This window comes from Rhea pennata, chromosome 6, assembly GCF_028389875.1.
Source record: "Rhea pennata isolate bPtePen1 chromosome 6, bPtePen1.pri, whole genome shotgun sequence".
Lineage (NCBI taxonomy): Eukaryota > Metazoa > Chordata > Aves > Rheiformes > Rheidae > Rhea > Rhea pennata.
In genome coordinates this window covers 39,756,717-39,784,710 of record NC_084668.1, presented here as the reverse complement: position 1 = coordinate 39,784,710, position 27,994 = coordinate 39,756,717, and the positions used below count along the sequence as shown (strand labels likewise).

General features: G+C 45.0%; 1 long non-coding RNA gene across 1 annotated transcript; it reads left to right on the top strand.

Moving 5' to 3' along the window:
• The first annotated feature begins 65 nt into the window (after positions 1-65).
• On the top strand, positions 66-25,909 carry LOC134142215 (uncharacterized). Its single transcript, XR_009958802.1, has 4 exons — positions 66-180; positions 13,712-13,879; positions 23,627-24,922; positions 25,439-25,909. It is a non-coding gene; the product is annotated as an uncharacterized LOC134142215 (long non-coding RNA).
• The last annotated feature ends 2,085 nt before the right edge of the window (positions 25,910-27,994 follow it).

Below are 27,994 nucleotides of genomic sequence, written 5' to 3'. Positions count from 1 at the left end.
ATTATTTCCAAGGATTGGCTAAATTGCCTCCTTATCTGTGATTTATGTATCTTACAAATAGGCTGCTCATCTATCTGGACAAGAGGACTCACTGCCTTGGAATTAAATCTGGGAAACGCTTTTGGAAAAAAACATGAGGATGTGTTGGATGAGGATAGTGTTGTCCCTCTGGCCTGGCAGGTTCGTGTAATTTTTTTTCCATTAAGAGGAGAAATCGATTATATTATTTGGAGAGAGGTATTCCTTGGAAAAATCATGAGTTACTTACAAACCATGTACACGGAGTCCTGTTGCTATGATCTCAAGAGAAACAAACAACTGCCTTGGTCAGAAACCTCCAATGCTCTTGAGCAAGCTCCGTGCCCCAAAAGCTTGCCCTCTCCCTCCTTATGCAGGCATGCCTCCCATTTATTCCTTTAGGCTTTCTCTTTCCCTTAGGTACTCAAAAGCAGGTTGCCTTGTCTTTTCCTAGGCCTGTGACTGTCCATGGATCTTAGGGTCAGTTATTACCTCCATCCAAAGGAAAGGTGTGTTTATAATAACAGGGGAGGATGGAAATTTAGCACGGGATTGAAACAACAAGAAGACATTTCTATTGGCCTTTCTTTTGTACTTGTCTCTTCAAAATGTGTATAGATCCTTTTGTTTTCTCTGTGTGGTAGATTCTTCACTTGTAGGCTTGAAAATAAGATCAAAAGAGTCATGATAAAGAATAACTGGGTTAAGATAGCAGTTGGTGAGATAATCTGATGGTGCCTTAAAGTCTCTGAGTTTGCAACTGAAGGACATGGCAGTGCTTAGTGTAAAATCTGTGGCAGCTGAGGAAAGTAGCCAAGTGTGGAGGACAACAGGAAGCCCCAAATTGCAAGGAAGAGGCTGTCCTATAGCAGGGTATGACCACTGGTCCGGGAGGAAGAGAACAAGTGCTATTTGCTGTGCTTCTGAGCACTGTTATTACATGAAACTATTGCAAGAGCTGCACAGTGCTCATTTTTTGCCAGCTCTGCTCTTAGAGCTGATAACGCAGAGAAATTTCATGCCGACCGTGCCTCTCTGGGGATTTCTTGGCTCCTCGTGTAATCCCTTATTTACCAGACCAGGCGATCTCCAGCAGCGTGGGGCCTCCCCTTCTTAGGGTGGCCGTTGTTTACTCTGGGATTTCTCAGTGTATCCTGGCTGGCTGCGATGAGTCTCCTTCTTGCACAGAAGGCTCAGATCTGTTATAGGTGCACAAATCCATTGTATGGCACGTGCGCAGCCTCCCGAGAGCACTGTATTTCACTGAGCTGCTGTTCAGCATCGCACAGGTCTATCAGGTACTTTCTCAAATCTTTGACTAATGGAGATGTCTTTCAGACTGTGTCTCCGGACAGGAAAAAAACACACATACAAAGAAATATGACTCTGCCTCTTTATATCTCACAGAGTAGATTGCAGCTGATTTGCATCCTGTGGTATAACCTGGCCCTGCCTGAGCTGCAGTAGAAGGCAGTTAGCTTCACAGCCACAGAGCTGTTATGTTTGTATCTATTTCTGTCAAGCCAACTGGGAAAGCCTTTGGGTCCCATTCAGCAGGTTGGGAGAGAAATGATTCAGTCACCAAATTTGGACTCCTAGCTGAGTCGGTCACCCTGCCCCAGTACATACAATATTTGACACAGAGATTCACTTTTGCTGTCTTACGTAATGGGAATTTTGTTGCACGCTTCAAAATCATGTCCTGTTAATCCCCTGATTATTCTGTTCTCCCCTGAGCTCCACAGAACAAGCTAGACCTTCATTACCCTCAATGCATGACAATGAATGGGCAGTTTCTAAATTTAATTACATGGTCTCTGTATCCTCCTCGTTATCGTTCCCAGGTTCTTTGGGACATTTTTCAAAACATCTCATATCTTATGCATGTCTTTAACGAGGAACAAGATTTTCACAAATCCTAAACAGATGTGACATGTAGGATGGCATATTTTCAAAGCACTTACCCGGTGGTAAATGCAACTTATCTTGAAATTAGTGATAAATGATCTTGATTTCCTCTTGTCAGAGTTAGAACAACAATGGGAATTTCATAAAATCCCACAGATGTAGCCAAGGTTTCAGTATTCATGAACCTGAATTCTCTTTAAAGATGAGAAAGAAAATCCCAACAGAAGAGCTTCAGTGAACATAGTCTTCTCCATTCATTTCAGTGCGCAGCATGGGAGCAGAGAACTCTTGTGAACTTGCCTTAATATTCCTGCTTTGGTTTATGCTGTAAAACAGATGTAATGGAAATAACCTGAACAAAAGATGATGAACTTCCAGATGTGTAAATATGTAATCTTGAGTGAAATGAAAGGACTTGACCTTGAAGTATCAGGACTTCTTGTGAATGGCCTCTGCTTAAAATAGAGCATTTCTTCTGACATCAGTCCTAGGGGAGATGGATTTCTCCTAAAATTACCAACAGTAACAATCCCGGCCCTGCAATCTGTGTCATTAGGCTGTAGAGTTAATACCTGACTGAAAAAATGGATAATTTATAGTTCTCTTATTTCTTGTAATCAAGAGATCAGGCTTTTCAAATTCTGTTCTGTATGATGACGGTATGTGTGATTGAGACTCTACTCAGGCAGATAAAAGCGATGAATTCCTGTCCAGAGAGTTTGCAATTGGTAATTAAACCGGGCAGATGGCAGGGTAAGGGCATGAAAAATATGTGATTCTTTTAAAAGTAAGCCTGCAAACAGTGACTGGCTTAGGTGCAGAATTCAGGTCATTAGACCGATACACTTCCTGTGAGCAGAGAATATGCAGTTTTTGCAAGGTAAGAGGGTTAATTCACTACTTAGCCTTACGTTAATTGGGAGCCGAGGTGCCCTACATAACCAGTGGAGTGAAGTAGAAGTTGTCTGGAGGGTTATTTAGAGCATGTAGATGATGCATGCTGGGCTATGCTGTTCATTGAATGTAATTAAACACAAAGGCATTCCCAGTGATTAAAGAAGTCACTAAACTGCAGATAACTGAAGGCTGAGGGAGTTTGGGAGAAAGGCAGCATTACGTGCTTGCCTTATTCTCATATCTATTCCCAGGTATTAGTTTTGTGCCCCTGAAAGGGCCAAATCTACATGAATGTAGAGCTCAGAATGGGCAAGATCAGAACATGGTACAAGGGGAACGAGAACTCTGTTAGTAGGACCTTTTTCTGTTCTGCAGTTGACTCCGTGGCTGGCAAGGGGACGTTGGGTATAGTATGTGCAAGCTGTAGTCTAGACTACTACTAAAATTCATCCTGAACTGAGTTGGTGGTATCTACAGAGCTTCTCCTTTGGCCGGAGGGATGAAAGCTGGATATGAAGCTTTTTCACTTCCTTTGCTACTTGCTAGCCCAGTGGGCCATTAGGCATGGGAAGGATGTTTGACTGTGCCCAACTCCTGGAAGAAGAGAGAACTTCCATTTTACTGTTTCTGGAACCCATTCATTGCATCCCAACTAGAAAATGCTGTGTCCTCGCAAAGAAGAGTAATGAAGCTTTTTCTTATATCTGATTAAAAAAAAATCCTGTGCCCTTTGTACCTGCTGGTTCAGCAAAACATTGACGCTTGAGCTTGTATTCCATTAGAGCTATCTTTTAAGGTATCTCTCCCAGATGTACCACTGTAAAGATTTCAGCACTCTCCAGCAGGTGAAACAGAGCTGCAGCTCCCTGTATGCAGCCTGTGTTCCTGGCTCTGCCTGTGTGTGTGGTTAAAAAAAAAAAAAAAAAAAAAAAAAAAAAAAAAAAAAAGCCGTGCTTTATATTTATTGGAAATATTAAGGATTTAATTATCATCTGCTTCTGAGCTCCTTTCAGCAGAGACTTAGGAGATATTAAGAATTTGGCTGCTGTTCTCTGCTCCTGCACCACTCAGCTGTGATGAGAGCTAGAACAACTCTGTGCTACTGTATTTTTAGGGGCCCTTCTGGCAGCAAGAGATGAGAGGGAATGAAGTTACTTCAGTAGCGCCTTATTTCAGGCATGTTCCTTTCTTTCTCCAACAGAGCTCTTAGCTCTGTGTACCTGTTGTTGGAGCTGGCTTTATATGAAAGAGGAAAAGTAAACCCGATTTATAGGCACTCTGAGTGACACATTCAGGACTGGGATGTTGACTCAAATCCATCTGATACCATTTAAAGGGTATCAGATGGATTTGAAATATAGATATTTCCAGTGAACAAAAATAAGTGCTGATGATCCCTTCTATTCAATCGAATTAGCTGTTCTTCAAAGAACAAGTCATTTGTTTTTTCAGCACAAGAAGCGTTGTGTCTCAAGGGTCCAGATATATCTATATACATTGCCAGAAAGATGTTAATCTGGATTTCCTAGAGATTATAGCAGTGTGAACTGCAACATGAGGAGGACAAAGCCAGCAGAGATCTTTCGACTCTGTTGTGTTGCATACATTCCATCTCTATTAAAAGGATCTGCAGAAATAAGGGAGAAGGAGATGAAAACAAGCCCCATTAACACCAATGGTTCCTGCTTTTCCATAGTAGAGACTTGGAAAAGGCCTTCCCTCCTGCTCATCTCAGCCTGTCTCAGGAGCATTCTTTTTTTAAATAGAAATAGCACTCTGTTTCCTGTCTGTCTTGAGCCATTGGCTTTTGGCGTCAATTTTCAAGCCCTGAATCACTCTTTGGGGACGCACGCTGGAAAGCTGATGGGAACCGATTGCCTATCAGCAGCTGAGATGCAGTTCTTGGCTCTGCTTTTCTTGGGAATCACAGTGTGCAGACCTGGACAGTGTTATGCACATAGTGTAAGAGACTAAGCACTTCTCGTGGGCTGAGTGAATGAAATCCTGAGGCAAATGCTTACTGCAAACCTTGGGGCGCCTGGGAGGTGGGGGCGAAAAATATTAACTCCTAAAGCTTTGCTTTCTGGCTCTGGAGAAGGGAAAGAAATACAAGCAAAAGGAATGTAGTTCCTTTTCTTTTTTAGGTCACAGCTGAGGTTAACCACGAGATATTTAATGCTATGAAGCAGAAGAGAAGGATCTAAATGCTTGAAAACTAAAGCACCAAATGTCTCTTCCCAGAGACAAACCTTCAGGGTTTGCTTGGTGTAGGGTCACACTTAGGAACAAGATCCTCCGTTTCTTTCCTTCAGCTGGGATAAAGATACTGAGGCGCAGACTCTGGGCATCCTGCAGAGGTGTAACATGAAGTTAAAATGGGTTCGAAACAGGCCTCCCATATATATTTTGCACTGTTTCCACTGTGGTTGCTGCAGGCCAGGGGGACTCTTTGAAACCAGAGCAGCAGCCATAGACAAGAGAGAGAGAGGGGAAGTAAAGCTGAACTCATCCCCACAGCTGCTTGATTTTCTCCTGCTGTCCAAGTCCCAGTGTGAGGGCTGTGATGTCCAATGTAAGGAATACTAATAGCTGCTTGCACAGTTTGTGCACCCCTTGGCTTGGAGTAATGTACTACGGAAGGGGATGTTTTGGTGGGACCTGTGTACTGGCTCTTCTCCAGCCATGAGAAACAGCAGTTCTAGTGCCTTCGGAGACTTCTTTTGCTCCTTTCAACCTGAGGATGCTGACTGAGGCCACCAGTTCCTTGGTTGGACTGTTATGACCAAGGCTAATCAACACTAATTGGCATTTTGCCTATAGCATGGGCCTGGATGGCAAACAGCTTTTCTGTACCATGGCCGTAAGGGCCATCTGAGAAATATTTCTGGAAAGGTTTTGGTTTTATCCCAAGCAAGGATGGTGGCGGAGAGACTGGCACTCTTCATAGACGATACCCTAGCTGATCCCGACCTTGGGAAGGTCTAGAACGCCTTATTTTAAAGTGCTGCTCTATCTCATTAGATGTATAACACAATTTAGTGTGCTGCTCCCCATGTTAGCACTGCAAATGTAAGGCTGGAGCCCTCACAAGGAAATTTACCTTGGGCCTGAAAAGCCTTCCTTAATGTAGATAAATTTCTTCTTAATAAAGACCCATTTTCTTTTTCTGACAAAGCAAGATTTTTCATGGAGTGAGTGAGGGAAAATCACGTGCAGAAATACACAGCAAGAAAGCACATCATGAGAAGATAGGCGAAGTAGCTATCAACATCAGAGTAGCCTCTTGGAGAGGGGCCTGAAATAGCAAAAAAGCTCCTGTATTTGTGGTATGTTGATTAATGATGTGCTAATAGCTGAGAAATATCTATAATAATTAATTGGTTTTAAAGAACCAAAGCAGAGCTGGGATGCCCTTTGGGCCAAAGGGGCATTTACAGTTTACCAGCAAGGCAGGCAGACAGCTCACAATAGGATCAGACCCAACAAATCTGGGAAGCCGTGGCCATGGTTCAGCAAAGCTCAGAAAGCACACGCCTAATCCTACCCTTCCTCCAAAAAGCTTGTGATATATATAGACAAAACGGAGCAAAAAGAATATTGCTGCCATTAAAAAAAGGGGGAAAGATAAAGTGAGTTGGCCAAGTCAGGCAGGAGGCCCTTGTCAGAGCCAGAAGCTGAAATCACCTCTCCTGAGGACTGTCTTTATAGTCATTGCCAAAGGCAGGCTCTTCTCTAATCGTAGCTGACCTCCCCATGGCTCCTATTGTGCAAGATCCCTTTGTTTGGCAGGCCCTGACGTTTCGATCCAGCTTCTTCTTTTTGTCTTGTTCTCCTGCCCTCGGTCCAGAAGGCATCACCAGAGAAAGGTCTATGGGTGGATAAGCATGAGAGGGCCTTTCCTACTGATAGCAACAAAACCTCTCAGAAGATCATTTTAACCCAAACTCTCCTAGAAGTTTAATGCTGTAACAGGGGACCTGAGGTTGTGGGGTGTGCAGCATGGTCTTACAGATAAGGGGGAGGGGGGGAGCAGGAATTAACCCTATGGAGTATAGTGAGCTGAAGCCCCCCCAACACAGGGCAAGACAGCCTTCAGAGACTGCCAGGATCAACTGGATAAAAACTCAGCTGTGACTCCAGATGGGAAGGATGGAGTTGATTAGAGAAGAATTTCACCTTTTTCTCTGCTCCTCAGTACCTGTCTTATAGGAAATCCTCAGCCTTGGAGAGGTGGTTTTGAGGTGACCCTGTGAGTTAGAGGGGACACTAGGACAGACTGCCTGCTTGCAGAAGGCAGAGGCTGCTAAGGAGGCAGAGGGGGTGAGTGAATAGGGACCTGTTGTATTTATATGCTGAGAAGCATGTCAGCAGCAGGAGTGAGAAGTGTGCCGAGCTGCAGCAGAGACAAGTCATGTGGGCAAGCCCAAATGAGCTCACTTGGTGACAGCTCAGCCACGTTCAAGCAGGTACTGCTCTGTATGAGCAAGTGACTGTAGCCCCTCTCCAAGAGGCTACTCTGATGTTGATAGCTACTTCGCCTATCTTCTCATGATGTGCTTTCTTGCTGTGTATCACCGATCAGGTTCGGTGATGGTAGCGGCCCTGCTTACAGACTGATGGGTGAGAGTAAGGGGAAGAAGGAGCAGCATGTGTGAGAGGACCTAATTTAAAAGGGGACATTTTCAGAAGAGCCAGTCCAGACCTACCCTTCCCCAAGATATTTGCCCTGCAGACAGATGCCTTACATATGTCCTGTCCCAAGAAACATGTTGGGAAGGGTGAAGTGACTTGTATTGTATTAGAGGAACTCTCTTCCCACCAAAACAGCTTTGCAGTGGAGAGGGAGGCATTGAGGAGACATGGGCCAAAGCCCTCAGGTGTTGCTCACTAAGCCAGTACACCTCATGCCCTCTCCTGCTTCCTTTCCCACCTAGAGCACAGCTGTTTTGTGTTTGTAAGAGGTAGACGAGTCTAGGATGGGGCAGGGTTACCCAGAAAGCAAGAAAGGGGGTGGATAGGCTCTCAGCGCTGCAGGGAAAGGATCTCCTGTGGGGAGGGCAAGGCCGAAGAGGTTTGATATTGCAGCGGGGGAAAGAGAAAGCATGGGAGGATGATGAATTTTTTTGTTACCAAATGCACTGGAGCAGAGGGATGCCGGATGTAGGGCACGCCTGACTCTTCCTCTCTGGAGAAAGGCAGCTGTGTGTGTGCCAGCAGGTAGGGGTTCCAGTAAAAGGACTATCAGGACAGATGGGTTAGGTGCAGAGAGGATGATGGAGAGGAATTCGCTAGGAAGGAGTGGAGCAAGCCTCTCTGCAGACACCTGTCTTCTCTAAAAAAACCCCAGCTCTCTCCCCTTCTTTGTCTGTCTTGACTTTGGGACTCAGCAAAGTCATTTCGAGGGGCCGTGCTGCTGCACCGCGTACCGCTAGCATCTCTGCAGCTAGTGGGGATGGATTCCCTGACTAACTGCACTTACCCAATCCCTGACCTTTTAGGTCAGTGGGAAGAGTCCCAGGGAGTCAGCAGGCTTGGGAAAAAAGCCCCAAACGGCAGAGGAAATTAGACTTTGGGATCTTTGAATTGTTATTGCTGCTTGACTCATGGCTGTGGGTATTTTCCTGTGCGTGCAGCTGTTGGGAGAACTGGGGGTGGCTACTGGGAGATGATGGAACACATGTGGCATCCCTGAGGTAAAAGATCTCTGCGGCGAGGCCTGTTAGAACGGCATGAACAGCTAGCAGCTCTCACAGGCATTCCTGTATTGCAGGACTTGAGGAGCAGATACTATATACTGACTCTGTTGTAAGATTCCTCGGGTTGTTTGCTGTGCAGTGATAGCACCCACCGATCCCTGCTGAGGCCAGGCCCCCACTGCCCTCGGTGTTGTACAAGCAAGGCCAAAGTGACAGTCTGTTGCCCTCAAAAAGCATGCTGCTTAAAAATAAACAAGAAATAAAGGGGCTTTTTTCAAATTTGAGGAGAAGGCTAGCAGTGGGTGGAAGAGCAGAATGGCTTTGGAGTTCTGCTTCCTAGAGCACTGTTTTCATGCAGCTTCTGGCGCTGGCAACACGACAGGGCAGGTGGAGCACAGAGGAGGGGAAGAACTGCTGCACCTCTGTCTTGGACAGGAGCTTTGCTTGTTGATTACAGACAGATTGGTGCTCCTTGCCAGTGCTGAAAGCTTGAACCCTGAAAGCTTTCACAGTATGTGGACCTGAGCCCAAGTCACTGGAGAGATTTGTACCGTCTTTTGTGGCTTGAGTCAAATCCTCAAAGGCATAGGAGGGTAGATCAATTGTGGATGCCAAAGGACAGGCTCTTCTAGTCACCTTTAGATGCCTTTTTGAAAGAGGCCAGTTCTCTAAGGAGGGTTTAATGAGATGAGCAGGAGCTCATCATCTCCTGGGGTGGGACCTAGATTCAGCCAGTCCTTGTCAGCCAGATCTTTCAGTCATATATATAGAGAGAGAGGCTTGTAGCCTCCCATGGGGGTCCAAGCTGCTACTAGAGGTACCTGTGTTTTCCATTAGGGCTAGGGGCATAGAAGCAGGTTTTAAAGCCAAATTGCGTATGTCTTGGGCTTGAGACCCAGTGAGAACATTTAGACCTCCAATCTAAGAGACGTAGTAGGAAAGAATATCTAAAAGACACAGTGTCGTTTCCATTATTGTTTTTGCTACTGCCCAAGATCTGGAATTAAGGAATTAAGGATGAGGGCCCAGAGATCTATCAGTTTGTGAAGCTTTTAGCTATTGTGGAAACTCCGGTTCTCAGGTGTGTGCTATCAGGCCATAGCTAAGCTGGCCATGTTATTCTCAGCTGCTGGCTCCTCTATCTTTCCAGCTCTGTATCACAGAGAGGTCTGAGTCAGGGCAGCAATCAAACTGCCAGGGAAAACTTTTCATAGTGATAGCTGCAGTTCTCTTCCATCTGCAAAGCCAAAAATGGAGAGAGACCAGTGGCTTAAAAAAAAAAATGAAACCCCACAGTGATGATGATAATCCCCAATTCCCTCATAGTCACTCTCATCTCACCCCACCCTTTGTTTTCTTCTCCAGGAGGAAAATGTTTCCCCAGCAGTGCTGGCATCCTTAGCAGGACAGATTCAGTGGAGGAGTTGTGCTGGGGGGGGTCAGGGAGAGAGATAGCATTGTGGGCTGGGATGGGACACTGGGCTTTCTTTCAGTACAGTGAGTTCAGGTCGTTACTCAGCCAGAGTTTTTTCCATGTGACCTTAAGCTTGTCTTTCATACTCCTGTCTGCCTCAGTTTTCCAACAGTTAAGTGGAATAATATTTTTCTCTTCAGCTGTTTGGTTTGTAAGTCCTTCATGCAGAAGCTGTTTCTCCCCGTGCTCTTGTACAGCACCTAACTCACCTGACCTTGCTCTGTCTGCTCCAGTGCTATTCCTTTTAATGAGACAGCGCGGATGCGTGTCTTCCAGTCTCTGCTCAGGGTCAGCCAGTCCCTCCCCCTTTGGATTTTCAGTCAGAACAATTGTGCCAGGCTCAAGAAGGTAGGATTTGGCTCTAAATTGTTCATGCTGTCAAGTTGCAAAGCCAGGCACGTGTTGTACCAAGCAGAGTATGAAGCGTTCCTGGACTGCATGCAAATCCATTGCCAGAGCTGTAGGGGAATACAGCAAGCGCTCCAACGTAAGGCAAAAGGACGGCGTTGCTGCACAGCACGAATTAGCCAGGCACATTGGCAGAAAATGTGGGGCGGGCCCTGCTCGGAGAGGGAGATTGCTGGAGGTTGTATGTCAGCCTACAGCATGTCTTGGGACACTGTGTGTACATTCAGCAGCTGGGTCCCTCTGGACCGCTGGGCTCTCAGTAACAGAGCTGGACATCAGACTCAGAACAGGTGTTGTGAATTTTGCTGGTTATTTATTTATTTATTTTACAAGCAAGGCAAGACCATCTGGTCTGTTAACTTCTTTGTCTCTGAAGTCATTAATGATTTCCACTTGCCAGGAAATAGAAAATATTTCTACAGTGTAGAATGTATAAGGCAAACAAATAATATATACATACATGCAGGACAACAGACCAGACCAGTGTGTAGGATTTTATGAAACTTCACAGCGCGGTAGGTTCCAGAGGTTTTGCCTTAGGAAGCTGCACAGCTGTTTCAAGCTGCTGAGCACTTGGGGAGATGATCTGTGTTTGCATGACAAAGGCAAAAACAGCATAGTCTCTGCATTACCCCCGTCTTTGTATGCCATGCCGGGGTGCCTTCCAGCTCACTATCTCAGATCGGGGGCAGGACTGCCTGTGCCTGCCTGCGGCCACGCGCTGCAGAGGCACGGGGCATGTTATCATGCCGTTCAGACCCACCTCTGATCTGGAGAACGTGATGTTTTGGGCGGCAGCCCAAAAAACCAAATGAAGGCCTGCTAAAGCCAGTGGGAACCTTTCCATGAAATGCTCAAGGGTTTGCCTTGGATTTCATGTGCTCTCTGCGAATCTGACCCCAAGTCAGTGGAATGACTCTGTTTTGGGATACTTACACTGTCCCTTTGAGGAGGATCCTGGAGATTGGCAAGAGATGTCCTCCGGACAGGAAGCAGGGCCCTAGTATGCCGTGGAGCACGTGCGGTCCTTTGGACTTAATCATGCCTTAGTCTGTTCTAATTTTTCACCGTTACTGAAACAAATCATTTTCACATCATAGAATAGGAGAGTTTTTATGTTACCAGATTAAAAAACATTCAGAATGATCAGAATAGCTTTCTTTCATAATACTGGTTTTTTTAAAACCAATTTGGTAATATATTTCAACAACGTGTAATTTTTATTTAATTGACCTTATTCCATCACTTACTCCAATAGCGTGAGAATTTACAGACTTTACAGAATTTTCACACACTCATTATTTCATGAATCCATGTAGCCTGGCATGTAAGAACTTGTAGTAATTTATTTCTTCTGGCTGCTAGTTTCTCCAGATCCCAGCCATTTGTAACAACAGGCCTTGTCAAGTCCCATCAGGAGCAACCACTCTGTCCCTTTGTTTAAAACTTGGCCGTGTCCTTGAGGAAACGGAACTCTTTCTCCCTCACTTGAACCTTGTGGTGTCTTCAGCTATAACATCACAGATCAATCACTATATTCCTGCTTAAAATTATTTAAAATAATTTTCTCAACAGCTTCATCCCATCCTGAATTTTTATTATCTGAGGGTTATCCCAAGAGTAATGATTAATATGTGCATCTTTTGGATTTGCTCGGTGTTAGTGGTCCACCACAATTATTCCAAATTTAAAAGCCAATCTGGGGAGTAATAAAATACTTAATCAGACAGTTGTAGTTTGATGGTCCTCTTCAGGTAGATAAGAGCATCTTTGAACCATAGGTATGGCTTCTACTCTAGTTCATCCAAAGGATAGCCTCATTTTATTGCCAGCCAATGTTTCTACTCGATCTAAATGAAACTGGGTGAAACAGCAAGGACTGTGCAACAGAAGGGTAGGGCTTGTGGTGTGTACCATATGCCCAAGGAGGAATCTGGTGCAGTCAAGTCTGGCTTGAAACAGACTGCAACTCCTGCCCATCTGGAGATGTGCCCACAGTCCCAAGTGAGGATCCAGAGGGTGTGCTAGTCCATATGCTACTCCGTAGGTGCACAGCATGACCCCTACTTTAGATACATGCAGATGGTGGTTGGAGACAGACTCCTGTGTGACATGATTAGTTTGGGACTGCAGATTTCAAAGGGTCTTAATAGCCTCTTAAACAGCTATTCCCTGTTCCAGGAAATCTATGTCAGGCTTTCCTGGTGTGAATTCTAGGTTCCCATATGCTGGGGATCCAGGAGGCTGGCGACATTGCAGGCTGACAGTTATGCTTTGGGATGGCTTGGCTTTGTCCAGGAATGTTAAATGCTGAGAGAGTAAAAGATCTTAGGAAAAGGTTTGCCTTTAATAATGTTTACAGGATGAGCAATACGGTCCAGTCTGCAGCCTTTCATCATTTTGCAGTCACCCAGGCTTAAAATAAACAGGCTGTTAAGATAACTGGGTAGCATACAGCTTTGCAATGGTCTGCTTCATTCAGTCCTCACCTGCCAAATGTTCAGGCCAGAGTCAGCTCCTTTCTTCATGTATTTTGCAGCATTCTGTGAGCTTTCTAGGAAAATAAAGTTTCCCATGAGAAGGAGCTGCATCCAGATATAGTTATAACTCCTGCACTGACAGCACCATTGATATGGTATTCAGAGCAAATCCATAGAAGCAGGATACTGTTAGTAAAACTAAAAGAGTAAATAAATAAAAAATTAAATAAAACTTCTGGTCTCTTTAGAGCTCCTGTTTAAAGCCCAGAGGAAAAAAAATAATTTATCCTGCTTAGAGCCCTAGTATTAACTTTGGAGATTGTGCTTCGAGCTGGAAAGAGCTATGTCATGCTTGTGGATTGCAGAAAATCATTTCTCTGCATCTTTTCAGTGCTCCCAAATATATCCAGGGACAATTATTGTTTTTGATATACTTTCCATCAAAAGAAAAGAAAACCCAAACTATTTTATTTAAATGCTTGGTGTTCTTTTTTAGATTTGTAACAGTATTTTGACATGTCAGTAGCAGAATCATTTGTAACATGAGATGAGCTTGGTATTGTTTGCCATGTAATACGGGCTTAAATTGAACAGTGTTATAGAAGGCTATGGTAGTATCAACCTTTATATTCAGGCAGCAGGAAAATTCAGTGAATTTAGAAGAATTTAAACTGGTGAAAATTGTTTCTTCCTGAAACGTGTCTGGTTTCACCTGACAGCCTTTTGAGAGAAAATACAGATATCTTGTCTGGCACGCGTGACTTCGTAGCAGGGTAGATTTGTCAATCAATACATAAGTCTTAGACATTTCTTTTTTTGTTATTTCTAAGGTTCATATGTTACATCTGAATGGAGTCCAAGGTATTTAATCCTCTCTGTGGGCCCACGACAAAGAGAGATGCTTTTCACGGCCTGGAACCAGTCAGCGATAGCTTCGCATCCAGGAACAGCCTGAAAGTTTGGGGGACCCAGCTGAAGGATTCGACAGAATCGATGAGGTGAGGTCTGCCTGCATGGTAGCTCTCGGGGGTGCAGTTTGAGAGCTAGCCAGCTCCTGGTTTGCAAATGGAGCTTCTAATCAGTTGTCTGCAATAATGCCGTTGAAACAACTAGACCGAGCTGTGGTCAAGCAGTTCTTGCAGTGCTGCAGCAGTGTTGAATTGACTTCATCTTGCTGTCTTTTAAACTGTTCTCACATAACTAAAATACTCAAACAAGTAACAATAATGTTCGATATTTCATTTGCCTTTGGCTAGAAGTCAGCCAGACTACAATCCTCATGTGCTTCCTATGGCATTTGATTTTTCTATTTTTTTTTGCCCCCTTAGGAAAGGAAAAAAAGATAACTGTGCATTTACATGACAGGAAGATTAATACTGATCAGATTTTGAGGGCAAAGCCTCACAGAAATGAGGCATCATGCCAGGGTTAGTTGCTGGTGTAAGCCAAGTAAGCCATTGCCTGGAGCAGCAGATTGTGGAACCAGTCGAAATGACCATGAGCTGTTTGTCTGACCAAAGAAGCTGCTGGTGGCACAGAGGGGAAGACATGGGCTGTGAGAAGTGACAGCTACAGATGGGAAAATGGCAGAGTATGGTTGCTTCAACTCATACTATTCCCTGAGGCAAGGAAGGAAACTGAACAAAAAAAGAGTTTGTGTTGACTCATAAACTTTTTATTTTCAAAGTTTTAGTTTAGTCCCCAAAGTCGTGCTGTTTCTGAACTTTTGAATTTTAGACTCCGTATCTTTAGTACACCTTTATTTTGTCTCAGGAGGGACATAATTTATGCTGAAATACGGAGGACGGAACAGTGCTAATCACTGTTCAGTGACCCTGAAATAATTTGAGTGGGCAGGAGCCGTTCCAGGGAAAGAGATCTTAATCCTCACCCCAGACCCAGTGGCATATGTCCTAGGAGAAACATTTCCTCTATGCTCTGTGGATGTTAATAGACATAGAAATGTTTCTTTTGAGTGTCCTCCAGGCTTTGAAATCTCAGCCTTCCTCAGGAAAATGAAGTCTCTTGAATCTCCCTAGAATGTGTTGAAGGCCTTCTAGCTTAATGTGTATGTATTTTTGCACATTCCCTGCAGCTGGGCCACAATTTGTCTTGTTTAGCCACAGACATCTAGAAATCAGGCATGTAGTCTAAGCTTGTACACCCTCCTACAGCCAGTGGAGGAGGTGTTACCTTCGGGAGGTGTGTCATGCTGGATTGAGTGGTCCTGTTGAAGTACCTGTCTCTCTCCATCCAGGGAGGTCAGATGTGCAGCTCCCAATAGATCCCAGACTTTTAGACACCTGGTTGCAAGTGAGATGTAGGAGTCCCTTCATCTTTCCCTGCAAGACAATGAAAAGTTCTTTTGCACATCTTTAGATCTGATATTTTTTCCAACTCCTTGTTTTATCAAATGACGAAGAGTGGCAGACTGGTTGTTTAAATAATCGGTGAGGTTTTGGAGAAAAATTGAGACTCCAGTCCTTGTAGTCTCCAACCGAAATAATTTTTACTGTCAGAAGTTTGGGAACCTTGCCCATTATATTTGGCAGTGGGTAGGACTTGACCCTCTGGGCTGGGTTCCCCTCTTCTGTGCGGCTGTTATCAGCTGTAATCTCTGTTCAGATCTGTGCCACCAAGCTGCGCATCTGCCTTTGTTAATGCAGAGAACTGCACACAAAGGAGGTCATCTCTACTCAACAGCAGTGACCTGTCACTGTCCCCTCAAGGCAACGTGTTGTGGGGAGCCATTTACTGCTGCTATATCTACTTGTTTACACTAAGGTGGGAAACCAGAGGCAAGAAAGCTGATCGTGGCCATTAGTTTTATTTAACATGGCCCACCCAAGGCTGTGGTTTATTCTCTCTTGTCATTCATTAGTCCTGAGCTGCTTGTTGGTGCAAGGATTGCCAGCAGTGATGGAGAGACCTGCTCCACTTTTGGCAGTGACATTTTTCACATAGCCACAAACCCAGAGCACTCCTGTAATGCCCACTGCTCCCTTCTGCATCCTGCTCCACAGCTGTGGTGCTGCCCGGTCCCAGTGTCTAGATGTGACCCTGTCGGCAGCAGAAGCTGCTTGCAGGTTTTTCAGGCCTCCAGCAAGGTTATCCAGAAATGAGAGAACTCTAGGAGAAAAATGTGCCTCACCAGGTAAATGCTGGAGGATTTGGCTTTGTTTCAAAGTCTTGGATCTAATTGCAATATTTCAACAGTGGACATGGGCACTGGGTCAACTGTGTGGCCCTTGAGCCTTAGAAGCCTTGCAAAATATATGTTGTGTGCAGGCTTCGGTGTGCCTTGAAGCCTCTAACCCACTATTTCCATGGAACTTGAAATTATAATTTCTGTCAAGGGAGATTTAATTAAGAGAAGTCTGCAGTGTTCTTCAGGGATAAAAAGGAGCATGTTGGGAAACCTGAACTGGCAGCAGCCTGTTGAATGTCCAGTAAATATTTGCAGGCAGGAAGACAGCACATTGGATGTATTCTCTGGGGAGTCTCTCCTTTCTTTTCTATGCATTGGCTCTAAGCCTTTTACTAGCAGTTTCCAGTGCAGTCATCCTGGTGATGTTCCTGTCTAGTTCCTCCCTTAGCTATTGGATGTGATCCTCAGACTCGCAGAGTAAAAACCTCATACTGGTTTGGCTCGGAGCCTAGCTGGTCACCATTCCCAGGCTTCCCCCAACCACTTATGCATCCATGGATGCCTGCAGCTCTTTTGGACTCATGAGCAGCATCGTGACCTCCCCAGCTCCAGGTGGCCTCCAAGTCTTCCCAGTGAGTCATGGCCTGCAGTGGTAGGGGCCTTTTCTACTAAAAGGCTCCCAAGAGAACTGAACATGTTGCAAAGAGGGCATTCAGAAAATGCTGTAATCTTCATCTAAAAGTAAAAAATAGCTGTGGATTTTGCATCCCTGTGGGAACAGCTGGTTCAAATATACATCCCTCTCACCTATCTTCAGGTGGACTGACTAACCGTGTGCAGCTGCTTCTCTCAATAGGCTAGAGATGGAGTCCTCATGCCTGGCATAGGTGGCATTTAGGTTCTAGGATTCTTGTAGGTTGCTGTATCACCTCAACTTCTCTTTCCAAAGGAGTTTGGTGCATTCACCTAGCTTGTCATTAGACTGTATTTCTGAACAGTGATTTGACACATTAAAGGTTCAGTCTGGCACAATATACAGGGAAATAAAGAGCGTTAGGAGCTTCCTTAGGCTCCTTTTAGGTTCCTGATCTTACTGAGAAAGAGCCAGTGCTGGACTGGGTGCACAGGGAATGAGCAACTACGACACTGGGCATCCCTAGTCCCTCTCTGGTGGAAGCATGGATATAGGCTTCCCTAGTCTATGAACTGCCAGGTCTGGAATTCTTTTAGTACCCTACAAAAGCTTCCAGTTTTAGCTGAGAGTTGTGAATCAAGCCCAAAATTGCAAATATAGTCACCTCCTGTGGGTCTTTTCACTAACAAGGCAGGTTAAAGTGGCTCTTCTTCCCTGGTACTTCTGTGGGATGGGAGCTTCTGAGAAGCTGGCTTGTACTTTAATTAAAGTGCAAGAATAGAAAAAGTCATGTAAAGCTGCTTAAGGCTTTAAGCCACACAAAATCCTTTCTTTGGGTGTATATGAATGATGCTTACAAGTTTTGGTGAATGGTGTGTGTGTGTCTGAAGGCAAAGTGGCTTTAAAAATCAACTCTACAATGCTGAGTGAGAATGGGCTACTTTTAATGAACAAAGACATTTCTCTCATAGTTTTTCGTATTTCTGTGACTACACATTCCTGTTTACTTAAAGTACAGCCCTCAGCACAGTCATTACATCATGAAGTTAATATCTCCCTATGGGAAAAGAAACACTTTTTAGGAAAAAAATAAAAAAAAAAAGGAAAAAGGAGGAAGTGTTTGAAGAAGTTTAGAAAACCTCAGATTCCTCTCGGGTCCCCAGCTGTACTGTATGTTGTCCTAACTGAACACCGGATATTTCCACTCTGCATATTAATGCACTGAAGGAGGAATAAAAGCAGCTATCTTGAGTGCGTTTTGGGCCAAGTGTGTATGTCCTACCTCAAAACAGCCCTGATTCCTAAAGTTACAGCCTCCTCCTTATGGGTGTGGGGCTGAATGCTAGCTTTCCAGAGCTCATTATGGCTGTTTGCCCATCAGCAAGTCAACTGATGGACAAGTCTTCAGATGCTTTATAGCTCCAGTGGCCTGGAAGGCACATCCTCTGCAGGACTGTTTCTGATGATGCAGTGATTTTTCCTTCTCTGTTGAGGGGAAGAAGAGCAGCACTTCTCTGATGCTTTCCTGCTCCCTGTGGAAGTGTGTCCTGCCACATTGGCAGGTGGCCAAAAGCCAACGGCCTTGGGGCAGCCCTGGGTGGCAATTAATCCTATGCAATAGGAAAGGACTGCCAGACCTAATGCTCCTTGGGGTTGTTTTGTTGGTCCAATGCTGGCTGGGCCCAGCCCTTAGCATTGAAGCCAGGTTTTGGTGAGTCACATCCGTAGATGGAAACCCTTGTCACAGTCCCCCTTTCTTCATGTTCGTGATGAAACTCTGCACAGGGTTGGGACTGCGGAGCAGAGCGGGACCTTCTGCTTCAGTACCTTTAGCCTTGACAGCTGATTGGGGGGCACTGCAAGGTTGGGTGCTTCTGTCTCAACCTTGCAGTAGCATCACTGCAGAAGTATTTTACTTCTTTACTTCACTTCTACAAAGCAGATGAGTAATTAAATGAAGAGCTAGCAAAACTGATCTGATGTCTCATAGATGAAGTGAAGCTGCAAGAGCCTGGGCTGGCCCAGACTGGTCACTTCATGCACGTGGTTTACCTGGTTCATAAATCTGTTTGCACTGTGAGCTGCTGCAGTAGTCAATCAAACACATCCCCATTCTTGTGTTATTTGCTGTCCCTCAGACATCAGTGGGATGAGTTCTTGTCTGCTGCCTTGTCTGAGGACCAGTTCTGTCTGTATAAACCCTGTGTTCTGCAGTCATTCGCTTAAATGGTATCTATTATCCAGCTAAAAACAAAGCGATGTAAATTAATATTTAATGAATGATGCAAAGCAGTATTTCTCACACATTGGTGATACTTGCTCACCCTAACTATGAAGAAAATAGAGTGGCAGTTGTAAGGACTGATTCAGGAACACTGTAAGAACAGATTTTGCCTGGAGACTGTTCCTGCCACCTTTGATCTCCAGCAAAGAATGGAAAATGGAATGTCAGGCAGAAAATGCAAGATGATTTTTTTGAAAGCATATGTATTCTGCATTTCTGTGAGTACTCAGATACCTTGTCCTCATACAGTTTTTCCTTCAATGGCTTTGAACCATTTTTTCCATTGACTTGAGCAGCAAGAACTTGATTTGAGACAAAGAAACAAAACAGTTTGGAAAAAAATACTGAAACGGAAAGTGATAAAATGCAGCATTACTTGCGTGTAGGATTCCGTTTCTTGGAATTCAAGTGATTTGTAGGTTCAGTTGCAAGATTGTCAGCATTTGCTTTATTGTTTGATGATTCGCTTCTGAAAATATTTGAATTCAATGGAGATAATTGAAAGCCAGAAACTGCAGAAACATTACCATTGAAACCAGCCAACTCAAAGGAAAGAAAAAATGTTTGGGGAGAATGACACACCTGTGGTTCAGGGCTCAAGAAGTGCAAATTTGATCCCTGGATTTGCCAGGGACTTTTTGAGAGATTTTTGGTATATAACAACACTGAGGGTTAAGAGAGACTCTGAGATGACCTGGACCAAAGCAGTCCAGAACAGGATTTCATTTGTCTGGAACAAGACTGAAATGTAGCTCAAGTTCCTCATCCAACGTGCAGCCTTTCTCCAAAGGGTTTATGCCTCATTTCAGGCTTGTCTCTACGAACAGGCAATAGAAAGGTGAGCGGGAGAGCATCTGAGTTTGGGAATGGAGAGTTGTGATGGTGTTGTGATGAACATATGTTCTGCTAAGCTCCAAACACAGAGCAGAGACAGAATCAAGGGTTGGGTGGGGAGAGCTGAATTCGTACCTGGGAGCTCAGCTAATGTTTTTTTAGGCATGAGATGGGTGATTACTGCAGGGTAGGTGCTGTGTAGGCATGATTATAAAGCAAATTCTAAGGATCTACAGGGCTTTGCTTTTCTTCTCTCCTCCTCCCATGCCTGCTTTACATATTCCAAATGGGAAGATTCATGCTTCACTAGTATTTTTTCTCTATTTAGGTTGAAGGCAAGGGCAAAGGCTGTCTCTTATTGTTCAAATAAACAGTATTTGCCACGTAGTAGGACCTATCTTTGATTAAAAGTCTACAGGATGTGATTACCTAGTGTCAAGTGTGGAGGAGGAGGCTGTAGTGTCATGTCAGTGTCATCAGTGTTTTCTGATGAAAAAGCCCCATCATGATACATAGACATTCACTAGCATTTGACCCCTGGTTAAAATGTTTCAGCAGGCTGTCCTCTGAGCAACCATCACTGACTGCAAAGGAGACAGCAAGATCAGCTGCTTAAAAGTACTGCAAGATTAAAAGTTCTGTGAACAACAGAACGTATTGCAAAAAAGCAAAATGCCACCTCGCTTCCTAAAATGGAAATATCGCAAAACATTGTTCCCAGTGTAGGACTACCTCAGGGGAAAGATCAAGAAGCAGACAGTAGCATCTGCAGTATGCCCCTCACCGCTGCAGGCCTCCATAATGCTCGAGGGAAAGAGAGGAATGTTATTTACCATAGATCCCGTGACCTCATGATCTCATGGCAAATAACCAGGGAACTTACACCCTACAAAATTCCCTTAATTTAACTGTTGCTGCCAGTAAATCAACCTCAACCTAAATAATATATCTTTCTTCAAAAGAAGCTACTGTTCTCTGGCACCCAACTTCAGCTCCTTAAACAGCCCCTGCTGACGTCACTCTGGTATTCCCTAGGGCTTAACAAATGTATCTGCCATGGTTTCAGCACGCCTATGCCTAGATCCTCATCTTCAGGCCTATCTTAAACCCTCTGGAGGAGGCAACTGTGCAGCTTGTGAGCTGTGGCCTCTTACACTCATGAGAAGACATTTGAAGTGGGAACCTGGAAAGTCTCATACTGGGAGTTTATTTGCACAGTTTAACAGCATGCCCTGTATGAGGTCTCTTCTTAAATTGCGGAGGACAGTTGAGGAGCCATCTCTGTTAGACAGGGAAAATGGTTGATGGGTGACAGTGGAGGAAAACTAAATGTACTGTGGGACTTCTCATCCCAGAGGCGGTCCATCAATAGCCAGAGCAGTAGCTCAGAGAAGCTAACTTTCCTTTCTCCTCAAGGTACAAAGTTGCAGATGTTTCTATGTTTTGCTTTAATCACTCTGGCCATTTTTACCTCTTCTCTGAGGGTTTGAGCAGCCTTACCTACCTATAACCTGAGGTGTCTGTCATGTTCTGCTATCACAGTTTTGATCTCTTATTTTTTCCTTAGCTGATTGAGGCACGGTGTTATGGAGGTATTTACTGAGATGATGTTGAGCTAGATATAGTATTTGCTTAGCAGTAGCTCTAGATACTAGTTCCTTATGAAAATCCTCACAGTTTAGCTATTTGACCTATCCAAGTTCTTATTTTGTTGTCTTATTTCCACATTCATTCCACCATTAAGACTTTGCCCTCACCTCTCCAGAAGCTTTTTTCTTCCACACATTTTCTTCCTCAAACCTCCTTGACGGTATGTGCCAATCTGTCATCTTGGCCTTCATAGGGCCTTCCACAGGTAGACTTTTCTCTTACATGATGCATCATGTGGAGTTTTACTGTTTGTTCCTGCAGTCTAGCTCAGCACGCTGTTTTATATTTATTCATCACACCAGCTCTCAGCCTTCCTGTGGCTTGCTTTGTCTCAGCCACCTCTTACTTCTGGAATTGCACCCTCTGTGATCCATGGCTCAGTGGAGATCTTCAAAAGAAGCAGCTCACTGCAATCTCAGTACAGGCAACAGCCATGGACTACAGGGAGCAGATTTTATTCATGCTACCACCACTCTTCACCTTCTGCTCTGCTCTATGTCTGCAGATCCATTGAGTCTTGCTGCCCATCGTTTTAGATCGTAATTCACTTGAGTGGATTTATTCCCTCTTCTTTGCTCACATGGTTTATATTGTTCCTTATGTGCCTTGCCACAGGGTTCCTCTTTCTTATGAACTCTTCTCCACTGCCTGCCATTTACGTGTCCTGCATTTTGTCTGAGCCCTACCATGCTTCTCTGCTGCTGTGAACCAGATAACTGATAACACAGGACAGGACAGTGACTCTGTTTAAGAGCAGTAGCTTCCTAACAGAATGATCAGGCACTTGGGTGAAGGTCTGAGACAGAGCAGCAATATTTTTCACCCCTTGGTCTTGCAACCGTGGCGTGGGAGGCTTGACTAAGAAGAAATGTGCAGCTACAGTTGCGGTTGTCCTCCAGCTTCTTCATGAGACCGTGAGTTGCAGGAGCATAAAATGAATAAGCTCAAGTGTATCATTGTAACTTAAGGCAGTGATACAGTGAACTGATCCAACCTTGATTTTGGTGGTTGGTCTAAGCATCCTTGGAAAAGAAAAACATGCCAAAACCCCCGTTTTTGGGAGCTGACGTAAGACTCTACTTCTGCCCTCACATCTACATGCCCCTAGGTACACCAGCACACACACACAAATCAGGGAAGAGTTTCTTACCTATTCAGCCTTTTTTGTGCTAAATGAAAATGTTCACTCAAGCCCTGGGTGTTTCTATCTTATTCTATGCCTGTTTCGAGAATACCTTGGAAAGCTCACATGAAGAGCCTTGCTTAGCTGCAGTGAAGAAGGCATGCACAAAAGTGAGCTGGAGAATGAGTGAAAATGAGCAATAAACAGCTCTCACCATGTCTTGGTTGCTTTTGATGAAACACTTGTAACTTCCAGGTTGGACTGCTGCTAAGAGGGGAAAAAAGCAGAAGCTGTGGCAATGTCAGGAGATGTCAGGAGAAATAGGAAGAACACAATTGCTTTGACATTATTGTGACACTTTGTTTTTGTACCAAGGATCATGACTGGGGACATTTGTTCCTGATTACTTGAGTCTATGGATGAACACATGTGTATGCATGTACTTATAGATACAGGATTTCTTTTCAGCAGAAGGAAGGGATGAAATCTTTCCCTGATCCATGTAATGGATGTCTGCAGGCATGTCCTTCAGCACAACGCACCAGCCAAGGACCTACAAGAACTTAGTGCTAGTGCCCTGACAAGGACAGCACTGCACTGCGGGGTTGTGCACGCTGCTGGCTGAAGGATAGGCCTACCCCAGGAGCTCATCTGAATTGCCAAGGAGCCTTCCCATGAACTCTGATAGATTTTATCAATTAAAGGTCAGTGGGAGCTTTTCCACTGATTTCTCAGGTCGTTGGGTCATGTCCTAACACATGGGGGCTGTCAGGATTGCAACACGGGGACTTGGGGGGCTGTCCCAACCAGATGGAGGGGTCCTACATCACTGCTGGGATATTTGTAGATCCCCCTTCCTCTGCAAGAGTGGAGGAGTGAGGTTTAGTGTTGGGAGGCCTGAACTTTGGCTCCCTTTGCTCAGCAGCAGGCTTCACTCCATGAGCCCTAACTGCAGCTCCTTGGAGAAAATGGCTTAAATAGCATCATCGGTCTAACTAGAATTTCTGCTATAAAACCAAGGGAAGCATCAAACAGTTTTTCTTTTTCTTTTCTTTCTCTTTCTTTTTTTCAGGAACAGGAAAAAAGAAGAGAGTGAAAATCTCAGAAGCCACTAAGATTTCACACAAATTGCAGAGCTGCCCAGTTTTCGCATATAGCTGCCAGTCCCAAGGTCTGCCCTAAAATCCCAGTTCACTGAGGCTCGGGAAGTCTCCAGTCCTTCTGGTTTCACAAGAAAGCTTGAACACGAACCCCCTAAAAACCACAGGAATGAGTGAGGAGAAGGCAAAACTGATTTTTCTTTTAAAAATGGGCCTTTTTACTGTAACAGCAGGATTTTCCCGAGGCTTGACTCATCTTCTTGTAAGGGCTAGGGGCTGAAGCATGGCTTCCCAAGGGACGGTGGCAAGGCTGGGGACGAGGTATCCAGCGTGGGCAGCAGGCGGCCGGTGTGGGAGGGGAAAACTTGTTTCCATTTCCTTGAGGCAGAGCTCAGCTTTCACATGTATCGAAAACACTCAATTAGGCACATGCTTCTTTCCAAAGGCCAAGCCCTAGCTTCGGTGGATGCGTGCTCACTGTGTGGGTTTTTTTCCCTCTTTGCCTGCTGGCCTAAAAGCTGATGATTTTTGGAAATGGAAGTTATTTGTTTAACTGAGGAGGCAGCCCTGCAGCTAATTCCTACTTGCCTGGACCCTTTACCTAAATTCTCCCTTTTGCCATGCCTCTCTAGCTCGTTAGCTCTGGGCTGGGATTTACTCTGTCACCTAGCTCTGGATTTTATTGTTTTCATTTCTGTCCTCCTTGGCGCTGGAGGGACCCACGCCATGACTAAACTTTTCTGGCTTCAGTGCCAGCACAATCATGTGAGAGGTTCAGAGGCTAAGGAAAAATGCTGAAGAATCATATCTGAAAAAGGAGATCTCCAGCTTTTTGCACATCAGGCTGCAGAGGAGAGCGGGCAAATTTAGGTGAAATTCACACAAAGGCAAGCCAAAAAAATGTCCAGCACCTTCCAGTGCAGTTCAGAAGTAGCAGTGCAACATTCAGGGCCAAACTGCTAAAACAAAAAAGAGATTTGCACTGCGATGTCTGCAAAATCTGGATTGAATATTTAATCTATAGGGAACCCCTTAGACTGATGCATCTCTGAGCACTCAAAAGCTCATTTCCATGTTTACCTGCCCATCAGTGCAGGGGAGAATACCTGCACCGACGCTGCGCTGCACTGCACTGCAAAGAACGCTGCACCAGACACTGCAGAATTGCTGCTCATTAGTAGCTTTTGAGAGTGCCAGATAGGGCATCTTGCTAAGGAGAAAAATGAAACTACCCCCCATGACCAGCTCACAGGCTGCCAGACCTGCAGGTAAGCATGTGGGACCAAAGCGTAGAAGAGTTTGGGGGGGGGGGGGAGGGATGTATCTGAGAAACATGGCTGGGCATTGAAATCTGCCCTCCTGCAGCTGCAAGCCCTGTGGGTCGTTACCCAGCAGGTAACAAGGTGATAGGGATGGCCTGGCTTGCCTGCTTGCAGCTGGGTTATGTAAGGGCAGGAAGGTGGTGGGCTTAGACTTCTGCTGAGAAGGTATGGAGAAGGTTTTCTCTGCTATTCTGGGGGGCTTCTTTGAGGATGATTTGAGCTAAGGAGTGTTCTTTCTCTTTTGATAGTGCAGCTGGGAGGTTGTTTTCATTAGAGAAACTTTCTTCTAGATAGAATTAACTGAGTTCTGGAGGAAAAAAAGGGAGAAACTAGTTCTTGGTCAAGGGGAGAAGCCGTATCTTCTCTACTATTAGAAGAGATTGGTTGGCTATTGGTAGAGATAGTTGGCTATACAGGTTTTGTTCAGCTTACCTATTACTTCCTAAAACCATTTTTTTTCAGAATGGGGTGGCTCCTTTCCGATGGCAGTGACACCTGCCCTTTGCAAGCCTTTCTGTTGTGCTGCTGCAGAACCCTCTGCTCTAACCCACCAGCCTCCTGGGGCACACGGGCAAGCAGCTTCAGCTGAAAGCAAAGCTCTAAACTCAGCTTCTGCCGAAAGGTCTGGGCCCTTCGTGTGGCAGCACCCCATGAAATACAGATGTAAGGCTTCCTTTTTGAGGCAGCAATGGGCAGGCTCTGCAGGGCGGCCTGGGCTCAGCAAAATGCCTGTTGTTTCTAAGTTGCCTAGATGGGCTGCGTGTTAGCTCTGAACTTCCTGCTGAGCTCTGCAAGCTGTATCCAAAAGTCTCTGTCTAGTCCAGAAACTTCCAGCTGCTTTCTAAGACATCGCAAGCTTGGGAGGCCTAAGCAGCTTCCTCAGAACTAAGATAAGATTGCTATTGATAGTGCAATAATGGAAATAAAAAAAACATGGGTCCCTTATCTCTAGAGTCACTAATGCAAAAATTACTGGCCAGTCTACTATATATAGCTTACACATGGCACTTCCACATGCCATTCTAGGAAACCAAACTGTGCTGGAGGCACTAGTTGCTCCCCTGTACTGTAATTAGCAAAGGGAAGTATCTGAAAGCTGTCAGCAAAGCTGATTTCTTCTTTGTGATTTTTTTTTTCTTAATGAAGCTGTATTTGGCCTTGGGTATAGCTTCTTTCATTGCATATGGCTTTGTCCCAGGAAAGGAATGGAGAGCTGCTGTCTGGGTGGCAGTACTGGAACACCACAGTCCTGGTGAAGAAATCCATGTGTTAAATACTGGAAGGGCAAAAAGACAGTCCTGCTCCAAAAAACCTTCAGCTTAAATCACTGTTTGTACCCTTATGATCGCCTGGCTCCGCTGGAAAAACAAAACGAAACAAAAGATTTAGTTCTTTCTCCCTGGTGATGCACCCACATTAGTTAGGATACCCTGGAGCGATAGTCCCTTTTCCCTGTGCCCTGAAAAAGGACATTAGAAAATGCCAAGGCACTGAGGCAAATGTGTCCTCACTTGCATGCAACACCCCTTTGGCCTTCCTAGGATGGCAGTCTCCTGAGCTTTTCCAAAATCCTGTTGGAAATGGCTAGAACGTGTGGTACATGCTAGCAATCCCTGACTCTGGCCCAGGACATGTTGTCAGTCCTCTCTGTCTTCTCTTCATGTTTTCCTACAAAACAATGAAATGCTTGTAAAAATGCTGTCCTAGGGCTTTTTTTTTTTTTTTTCCTTAAAACCAGTTCATATCTCCCCTTCTTCCAGTGGTTTGGCTCTAGTTGAGCTCAGTGCCAAACTCAAGCTGCAGCAAACAGCCACCGCTGAAACACTGCAGAGAGTTCTGCAGCTTTGCTGAGAGAAGAAGCAAAAGTGGCTTGCAAGTGGCCAAGCATCTCTGCCTTGCATCGTGGTCTGGTAAGCAAGTCCCAAGGGACCAAGAAAATCCATGTGGCCTGACACTCCTGGCTCATGCCCTGCATTACTGGACCACTTGTTCTCTGCTCCCAATCCTCTAAATCACAGACACTGAATATATTTAAAATAAATAAGGGAGGTTTGTTGCCCTGCTTGAATGGTTGCCATACCATCAGCTGTAGTTAGGTATTAAAAGCAAACCCATTTTGATTGCATGAGAGCAGAGAGCCTGCAAGGTGCTTGATCCTGTCAGCGGAGGTGGAGAACGATGTTGCAAAAGGGATAGTGTGGGAAACGGTAGAGCTGTGTGTGCTTGGCAGTTTTACAGCCGCAAGTGAAGTGTGGGAGCTTGCTCGGAGGGTGCGATTAGGGCATTAGCGGCTGTGAGATTGCAGCCTCTAGCCTCTCCTGTGAGCAAAACGGTCTTGCTCCTTCCCCAAATATCGATGCGCAAGTGGTCCACTTCTCCATCTGTCTCCTACGCTTTGGTTTTCCTTTAGATACATACCTGGTTTTGGTTCAAAATTCCTGTAGCTTTCCCAGGGCAAGCTACTTGCCCTCCTTCCTTCTCACCTGCCCATCCCTCATCGTCCTCTGTGGCCATCGAGGAACAGTATCCTGTCCTTATCGCACCTGGAGCCATGGCTCTGGCCCCTGAGGGTGCACCAAGTTAAGCTGTGCTTCAGCTATTAAGTGCATCGGGATTCGTGTAGTTGACTAATGTGACCTGATGATACTGGGTCTTCGCCAGCACCGAGTTGGTACCTGTTAGATTTTGTCATCTTTCAGTAGGATGTGTAGGTTTTGCTGGGGGAGACAGAGCCATTGGGAGAGGGACACAGGGACACTTGAAGCTCCAGATGCAAAGCGTTGCTGGCAGTGTCTTGGGCAGTTGGCATGAGCAAAGTTTGCAGACAAAATTTGCAGAGTTGTATGCCAGCAGGAAGGCAAAGAGAAACCCCCCCCAAAAAAATTGTGAGTGCCATTATTAGTTGTCCTCACTTGATGAGACAAATTGCGAAAAGCCTTAGATGAACGGCATCTCGAGGGGGAAGTTCTCATTCAGCATGTAAATCAAAAGTTCACCTAATTTTTTCCCTCCCGTTTG